This window comes from Petromyzon marinus, unplaced genomic scaffold (genome assembly GCF_048934315.1).
Source record: "Petromyzon marinus isolate PM22_M1 ecotype Great Lakes invasive population unplaced genomic scaffold, UKy_Petmar_22M1.pri1.0 PM_G_Scaffold_30, whole genome shotgun sequence".
In the NCBI taxonomy this organism is placed as follows: Eukaryota; Metazoa; Chordata; class Hyperoartia; order Petromyzontiformes; family Petromyzontidae; genus Petromyzon; species Petromyzon marinus.
The window spans coordinates 691,409-700,870 of NW_027422873.1; the positions used below are offsets into that span (position 1 = coordinate 691,409).

The following is a 9,462-nucleotide window of genomic DNA, read 5'->3' on the forward strand; positions in this document are numbered from 1 at the left end:
TGTGCTAAGCGCATTTGCTCCATCAGACCAATTCTGCGGAGGAAGCGTCAGAGGAAGCGTCAGCTGCAGACAGAAAAAAATAATATCCACACCATCTACACGTCAGTATCGAGGCACAGAGGAATGCATATATAGTCACATGTGACTTACACGTCTACATTCATATATTCATGATGTAGTAAAAACGTTTCCCAAATTCATCACACGGGCTGTTATGGCACACAATGAGAGGGCAAATGGTCATAAATATGCCTGGAAGCCCTCGTATCTTCAAAATGAATGTTCACCCAAAACTCCGAGGACACAATTTCAGCTGTCTGGCTACAAAAGGAATATTTATCAGAGCTAAATTCAGCTCACATAGCAAAAGGTGTTGAAAACAATACTATTTGTGTTATGCAGAAATTCATAAATTAACGTTCAATCGCAACTTAGAGGTGTGAATCCAGGCTCAGATGTCCTTGAATGCTGGGATGAACAGTTCCGATTTCAGCTGCATGTGCGTGCTGTGTTAACTTCCTGTTTCCATTCGTATAAAGAGTTCCAGAGGAAAACAAAAGTAAACTATTGTTATGAGATAACCTCCGTGTTCAACAGATTTAATAGACGTTACTGCAAACACAAACTGTACACTGTCACTGGGTAAACAGGCGGTGGCGTGTCTAGAATCACGCCTGGCCACCTTCATCTGCTTGGCATGAATGCTTCCTCACTGCACCAAGTAATTAATTGAGGATCAACGAACACAGCCGAGGCTAACTGGAGTTTGCGTGTCTCTCTCCGTGGTGAGATGTTAACTACCTCACCTGGTATACAGGAAGTCGTGGGTTCGATCCCGACCCTGACGCCTGCTGTATATTTGGAGTTTGTGTCACTCCGTTTAGCGTCTTTGACCGATAGACATTGACACACGTATTCTTGTTTCTTTCAGTAAAGTTACGTAGATAGAAAATAACAATAACAGATAATACAATTACATTAAATAAAGACCACTTGTGTTGCGATCAAAACGACGTGAGTTTTTTTGCTTTATTTACATTTTTTTGTTATTTTCATTTTATTTTCTATCTACGTGACTTTACCGAAAGAACCAAGAATATTAATTCCTGCAGTCACCAAAGTTTTAAGTCAAAACATTCACACACGTTGACAAAGCCTCACCTTGTGTTGTTGTGGGCAGGTCGCTTCTGATAACAAGAGCGGTATAGCAGCTCAAGTAGGCTTGGCCTGGTGAAAAAAATAAAAAAAAACTGCGTGAATATTTACAATAAAACAAAGTTACAAAGTGGCGAGCCGGGTGAAGACAAATTAAACTTAAGCGAGATAATTAAAGTAAATGCAATCAGGCGAGGGCAGGAGGCAAGGCCCCGCGTGGCTAGGCCCCGCGTTATAAAGTTCCAACCTGGACATCGATTCCCATGCTCGCTGCTACTCAACTGACATCCCTACGAGAGAGAGAGGCTCTACCTTGGTAAACAACAACAACCACCACCACCACCATGAGAATTTCTCACCTCGGATTTCAGTGCAAGCGCGGATCGGCAGCCTCCTGTTACCTCGCGACATCACGCGGGTCAGCAGGTAACATGACGTCACTTCCGGGGTAAGAGACACGCCCCTCCCATAATGAGCGGCTCTGTTACTGAATAAATTATGTTAATGTTCACTGGCCATACGTCAGGGGATGGGGCGTGGCTGCTGAACCCGAAGGCTTTAACGGATACATTATATTCTTAGTTTTTTCGGTAAAGTCACGTTGAAGAGAAACAACAAAATATATATAAAACAATAAAAAATTCTCACGACGTTTCGACCATAACTCAAACGGTCATCATCAGGTGTGTCGGTTTGCATAAATTTATTTAGAAAACGGCATATTTATTTATTTATATATATATAAAAAATAACGTTTGCGTCACGCGCAGCGATTGGCAGTTTGCCCAGGACTAGTCCATCTATTTTTTGAAAAGAGGAGGGGGGAGACGAAATTTGTTTTTATGTATGCTGTCTGAAAGCCACTGTAAGCGTGAACAATCAATCAAGAACTGAAATGATTTATCAAATCTTTCCAATGATTGCTAAGATAGAATCCATCTTCTCGGTTGAAATTGTCTCTGTGCTTGTATATGTGGATAGCCTCATGAACGAATCTCTCATGGAAGCCAGATGGCTTACAAAGAACCTCCGTCTTGGAAAAGTCAATGGCATGTGAGCCTACTGAATTAGAACAATGATCTGCTACGGCCGAGGTGTTGGTCCTACCGTGTTTAAGGTCATTGTTCTAATTCAGTAGGCTCACATGCCATTGACTTTTCCAAGACGGAGGTTCTTTGTAAGCCATCTGGCTTCCATGAGAGATTCGTTCATGAGGCTATCCACATATACAAGCACAGAGACAATTTCAACCGAGAAGATGGATTCTATCTTAGCAATCATTGGAAAGATTTGATAAATCATTTCAGTTCTTGATTGATTGTTCACGCTTACAGTGGCTTTCAGACAGCATACATAAAAACAAATTTCGTCTCCCCCCTGTTTTAAAAAAATAGATGGACTAGTCCTGGGCAAACTGCCAATCGCTGCGCGTGACGCAAACGTTATATTTTTTATATAAATAAATAAATATGCCTTTTCAAAATAAATTTATGCAAACCGACACACCTGATGATGACCGTTTGAGTTATGGTCGAAACGTCGTGAGAATTTTTTATTGTTTTATATATATTTTGTTATTTTGTTGTTTCTCTTCAACGTGACTTTACCGAAAAAACTAAGAATATGAATTACTGCAGTCACGAAAGCTTTAAATCAAAATTTCGGACACATTATGTTAATGATTCGCCAGTCACTGGGCGTAGCTTTGCCCAAATAAGGATTGCCACTGGAACGATATCGGCAGTGATCTGAGCGGAGGTGACGTCACGCTCAAGAGCGCCGTGGACGGGGGTTGGGGGAGTGTGGATGCCTTGGTGACATGACGTCACTAGCGAGGTATACCTCCCGCTGGCACTTCATGCCGATGAGGTCTGCTGAGTGGTGACGTCACAGAGCGGGGATGGAGTTTAAGTTGATTTAGATTCATTTTCCATTGCCCCCTCCCTTGGGTGCGTGAACTCAGCAACAACAACGTTGACATTATTGTGTGTACAGTGTGTGTGTGTACACACTGTGTGTGTGTACGTACACACTGTGTGTGTACACACTGTGTACGTACACACTGTCTGTGTGTATACACACAGTGTGTATGTGTGTGTCTACGTACACAGTGTGATTTGGCCTATGAGGGTCGACTGACTGAGATGACTGGCCAATGCACCGCCTTTGCCCCCCACTACACACACACACAGTGTGTACGTACACACACACGCACACACTGTGTGTGTGTAGTGGGGAGCAAAGGCGGTGCATTGGCCAGTCATCTCAGTCAGTCGACCCTCATAGGCCAAATCGCTTCTGTAAAATGAGTGAATAGCACCTCAGTGGGCTTTGCCTGGTAGGACGGGGATGGTTTAGTTGCGTGCGTGTGTTTGGGCGATTTATTTACCATTGTTGTACTTTGCACTACCATCACGTGTTCTACTTTGTGTTGTTTTAACGTTCTTACCCCGTGCGCCTACTGGACATCTGTGAAAAAGAGCTTCATAGCTCATCGGATTTCTCCAGTACAAATAAACATTCTGCTTCCGAGGTGCTCGCTAACGGGCACTTGCCCCAACAGTCTGTTAAAGGTTACCACGGGGGGGGATCTGCGTCTTTTGTTGGCCGGGCTAACGCTACGTTCATTCACGATGCTTCAGAGACATTGCACACGAGGTTTCTTTGCTAGTGGGAGTCATCAAGTGAGTACCTCTCAGTCAAGCGTCTCAGCCGTGCCGCTGCAAACTGCAAGGGAGGTCCCCCCCCCCCCACAAGACTTGTCGGTCAAATCATTGCGGTGTGTCACGATATTTGTTGCAATATTTCAGATTTGTTCATGCGTGTTTGATTTTCGCGAATGTGTATTGTGTGCACATTTGGAATACGGTTCGTTTTTCGAGAGAGAGGAAAATATAAAATGACGTATTTAATTTGTTGTTGATAGCTGAGGATATATTTGACGCGGTTTGTTGGCGGAAAATAAAAACTATAACTGATGTAGCACAGCAACACTGAGTGTACGGCGTCTCGCTGCACGTGGTCTGTGCCCGCCAGACCAGAGACACGTGACTAGTGTAGCTAGCCAGGTGGTGACCACCAGGCTAGCTACACTAGTTACCACGTGACTAGTGTAGCTAGCCAGGTGGTGACCATGTGACTAGTGTACCTAGCCAGGTGGTGACCACCAGGCTAGCTACACTAGTTATCACGTGACTAGTGTAGCTAGCCAGGTGGTGACCACCAGGCTAGCTACACTAGTTACCACGTGACTAGTGTAGCTAGCCAGGTGGTGACCATGTGACTAGTGTACCTAGCCAGTTGGTGACCACCAGGCTAGCTACACTAGTTATCACGTGACTAGTGTAGCTAGCCAGGTGGTGACCAACAGGCTAGCTACACTAGTTATCACGTGACTAGTGTATCTAGCCAGGTGATGACCACCAGGCTAGCTACACTAGGTACCACGTGACTAGTGTAGCTAGCCAGGTGGTGACCACCAGGCTAGCTACACTAGTTACCACGTGACTAGTGTAGCTAGCTAGGTGGTGACCACCAGGCTAGCTACACTAGTTACCACGTGACTAGTGTATCTATCCAGGTGATGACCACCAGGCTAGCTACACTAGTTACCACGTGACTGGTGTAGCTAGCCAGGTCGTGATCACCAGGCTAGCTACACTAGTTATCACGTGACTAGTGTAGCTAGCCAGGTGGTGACCACTGAGTGTACGGCGTTTCGCTGCACGTGGTCTATGCCCGCCAGACCAGAGACATCAATCGCACGCCCGACCCGACCCACGATTAGACAGGCTAAAAAGCTGCGTGCGTTATATCGTTGTTGATTCAAATGTCACAAGCAGTAAACAATTGAAACGGCGCATATGTTTGATAGTTCAACATGTTTATAACATTTCATGTTAATGTTATTTGAGGATATTGCCACGAATTTAACCTACCATATATAAAATCAAACGTAGCAACGCAACGTTTTGATTGGCCATCGAACAAAGACAGCCACCGCATCGCACGCTTTCAGATACACTGCCGCGGCCGTCTGGAACGCTCTTCCTTCCGATATTAGGAAGCCACTGGAGCTATGCGCTTTTAAATCATCTGGATTTAAAATTTATTTCTTTAGAACTAAACTTGGTTCGAAGCTTTTGTGACTGCAGGAATTAATCTTTGTTTTTTTCGGTAAAGTCACGTATACATAAGAAATAATAAAATAACATAATAGCGTACGACGTTTCGGTTGCAACACAAGCAGCCATCATCAGGTACAGAAGAGCTAAATTTACGAGAGAGGGGAAACACATAACCCCAGATGTATACACAGACACCAAAGTAGGGGGAACTAACACCGACACAATAGGGGACACAGCGAGAGTACCGTGTGCAAAATGTGGAATTGATTGGACGGCGGGAAGTGGACAAAATTTATATCACAACATTTGACCACGACAAACAGAGGAATCAAGTTAAGTAAAACCATTTTGAACGCGAATGAGAAATCCCCCCCCACCATCCACCGATGACGCGCGAGCATTGCTAGGGGCAACCCCCGGGCAGCTTTAGCGGAGCAAGGAAATACTTAAATACTGCGAAATAGCAATAAATTGTTAATTTAACAATTTTAAAGTTTACGGATGGGAAAACGGAATGGTGCTGGCTCACCACGGGGCTTGCGGCGTGGTACCCGGCTACTTTTTTTAAACGTAAACTCCACGGTTCACGAGCAAGTGTGCGTCCACATAGAGACAGACGGACAGACACACAGAAAAAAAATGCCTTTTATAGGTAAGAAAAGAAAAACGATGATGAGACTCAATGTGTGAAGAACACAGGATTTATTCGGCTCTCAAGTCAACGGATATAACTTCAAAACACTTTTATCGGTCATCTCTTTCTCGAGACAGCGTTCCCGTGGGATTATTTCCAAGTCGATAGACGACACCTTTTTTTACTTATCCTGGCAGACACACAGACACGCCTGTCTATATGTGTCTGTGTCTCTGTGTGTGTGTCTATGTGTCTGTATGTCTGTTTGTGTGTGTCTGTGTCTCTGCGTGTGTCTGTGTGTCTCTGCATGTGCCTGTGTCTCTGTGTGTGTCTGTCTCTGCGTGTGTCTGTGTCTTGTGTGTGTCTGTGTCTATGTATCTCTGCGTGTGTCTGTGTCTTTGTGTGTGTGTGTCTATGTGTCTCTGCGTGTGTGTCTGTGTGTCTCTGCATGTGCCTGTGTCTCTGTGTGTCTGTGTCTCTGCGTGTGTCTATGTGTCTTGTGTGTGTCTGTGTCTATGTATCTCTGCGTGTGTCTGTGTCTTTGTGTGTGTCTATGTGTCTCTGCGTGTGTGTCTGTGTCTCTGCGTGTGCCTATGTGTCTCTGTGTGTCTGTGTCTCTGCGTGTGTCTATGTGTCTTGTGTGTGTCTGTGTCTATATATCTCTGCGTGTGTCTGTCTTTGTGTGTTTGTCTATGTCTGTGTCTATGTGTCTCTGTGCGTGTCTATGTGTCTGCGTGTGTCTGTGTCTGTGTGTGTCTACAGTGACGCGCGGTGGTGGTAGTGATGGCGGTAGTGGTGGCGGCCGTGTGGTGCGTGTCGAACTTCTTTCACGCCGTGCGTATCGTAAACATCGCCACAGGGGAGATTAAGGTGGCTGCGGGTGCTGGCGATGATTACTGGGCGCCCCCCTGCCCGCCTACGACGCTAAACGTCGCTCGCCAGTCTGTTCCAAGCTATGGGGTAGGGGGAGCGAGATAGAGAGGGGGGGGGGGTGGTGGTGGTGGTGGACCTTTGTCTTGCGGCGTGTAAATATTGTTGTGTGCGTGCGGGTTTGTCCATGTGGTGGCGGTAATGGTGAGTCGAGCAAAAGTGGTGAAAGTTTGTGGGGTCGCTCCGAGCTCACCCTGTCACCCATCGCTCTCGAGCTCCCTCCTAGGGGAAGATGATGAGGTTGACGAGGTTGATGATCCTCATCGTTTGTGAATGCAGAAATAAACATCAGTTTCATTCTGACCTCCGATCCTGGTCAGCAATTGAATGTCGGGAAACCCTCGCACCGAGGGGCCCCACTAGTGGGCGTGGCCGTGCCCCACCAGTGGGCGTGGCCGTGCCCCCATCACGTGGCGTGTGTAGTGACGGCAGCTACGCTCGGAGTGGCTGGATAATAAAGCTTGAAACGCACAGCAAACCACGTGGCCTCTGCTTTATTGGGTGACACGCGATGCGAGGAGGACAGGCAGCCTATACAAAGACAAAGGCACCCCCCAGTAGCCTCAGCACACTTTTGGGGCAAGTTCTGTTGGGAGTAGCAATTAAGGGCAGCACTGTAGGGCAATCTGGGGGGGGGGGGATAGGGGGGTGGACAGCATCACAGTCTATCAGCCAGCTGCAGAAACATTCCCCTCCTCCACTCATCTCACTCACCCAGTCACCCCACTCACCCCTCCACTCACCCCTCCACTCATCTCACTCACCCCTCCATTCATCTCACTCACCCCTCCACTCATCTCACTCACCCAGTCACCCACTCACCCCTCCACTCACCCCTCCACTCACCCCACTCACCCATCCACTCATCTCACTCACCCAGTCACCCACTCACCCCTCTACTCACCCCACTCACCCCTTCACTCATCTCACTGACCCCTCCACTCACCCCTCTCATCCCTCCACTCATCTCACTCACCCAGTCACCCACTCACCCACTCACCCCTCCACTCATCTCACTCACCCAATCACCCACTCACCCCACCACTCACCCCTCCACTCACCCCTCCACTCACCCCACTCACCCCTCCACTCATCTCACTCACCCCTCCACTCATCTCACTCACCCAGTCACCCACTCACCCCACTCACCCCTCCACTCATCTCACTCACCCCTCCACTCATCTCACTCACCCCTCCACTCATCTCACTCACCCCTCCACTCATCTCACCCAGTCACCCACTCACCCCTCCACTCATCTCACTCACCCCTCCACTCATCTCACCCAGTCACCCACTCACCTCTCCACTCATCTCACTCACCCCTCCACTCACCCCTCCGCTCACCCCTCCACTCACCCCTCCACTCATCTCACTCACCCCTCCACTCACCCCTCCGCTCACCCCTCCACTCACCCCTCCACTCATCTCACTCACCCCTCCACTCACCCCTCCGCTCACCCCTCCACTCATCTCACTCACCCCTCCACTCACCCCTCCGCTCACCCCTCCACTCACCCCTCCACTCATCTCACTCACCCCTCCACTCACCCCTCCGCTCACCCCTCCACTCATCTCACTCACCCCTCCGCTCACCCCTCCGCTCACCCCTCCACTCACCCCTCCGCTCACCCCTCCACTCATCTCACTCACCCCTCCGCTCACCCCTCCGCTCACCCCTCCACTCACCCCTCCGCTCACCCCTCCACTCATCTCACTCACCCCTCCGCTCACCGCCCGGCCCCCCAGTAGCCCGAACTGCTGCTGCTGGGGGGCGTCGTCCCCCAGCGCCGCATTGGCCCTCAGCAGGAACCTCGTGCGGTGACGCCGCCACTCCCCCCCCCCCTCCCTCCCCTGCCAGCAGCGCCCTCCTGCACCACCACCTCGTCCGCCTCCTCCTCGTAGGCCGCTGCCAGCAGCAGCTCCGCAATGCCTCCCACCGTGTCGCCGTCCCTCAGGGCCCTCCCCGGGGGGGTCGCCCCCCCACCGCCCCCCCCGACGCGTGGATCCGCGCCGAGCAGCGCACCGGCGTCACGAGCCGCGGCCGCGAGGGGGGGGCCGCCGGCGCTGCGGTGGAAGGGGGGGCCGTGATGTTAGGGGGGGCAGCCGGGGTGGTGGTGGTGCAGGAGGTGTGGGCGGCTGGGGTGGTGGTGGTGCAGGAGATGTGGGCGGCTGGGGTGGTGGTGGTGGTGCAGGAGGTGTGGGCGGCTGGGGTGGTGGTGGTGCTGGAGGTGTGGGCGGCTGGGGTGGTGGTGGTGGTGGTGGTGCAGGAGATGTGGGCGGCTGGGGTGGTGGTGGTGGTGCAGGAGGTGTGGGCAGCTGGGGTGGTGGTGGTGGTGCAGGAGGTGTGGGCGGCTGCAGTCACGAAAGCTTTAAATAAAAAATGTTCGACTTTAAATTTACATTTTTTTCGACTGAATGAAATTAAAAACTTAAAACATTTTTCGACTTAAATAAATTAAAACAAATTACAAAAATTGTCGCGCTCAAAAGCAGTCGAACCTTGGGCAGCTGAGGCGCGCGAGTTCTCTTTGTCCATCGTAGACATCGCCGGAGAAGTTGTTGTTGTTGTGCTGTTGTTTAGTCGTCGTTGTATAGCTGTTGTATAGTCGTTGTTGT

General features: G+C 49.6%; 1 long non-coding RNA gene across 1 annotated transcript; it reads right to left on the minus strand.

Annotated features, from left to right (window-relative positions):
* Positions 1 to 7,325: 7,325 nt before the first annotated feature.
* LOC142915388 (uncharacterized) lies at positions 7,326 to 8,656 on the minus strand. Its single transcript, XR_012935914.1, has 2 exons — positions 8,566 to 8,656; positions 7,326 to 7,472 (listed from the first exon to the last, which is right to left on the minus strand). It is a non-coding gene; the product is annotated as an uncharacterized LOC142915388 (long non-coding RNA).
* Positions 8,657 to 9,462: the final 806 nt, after the last annotated feature.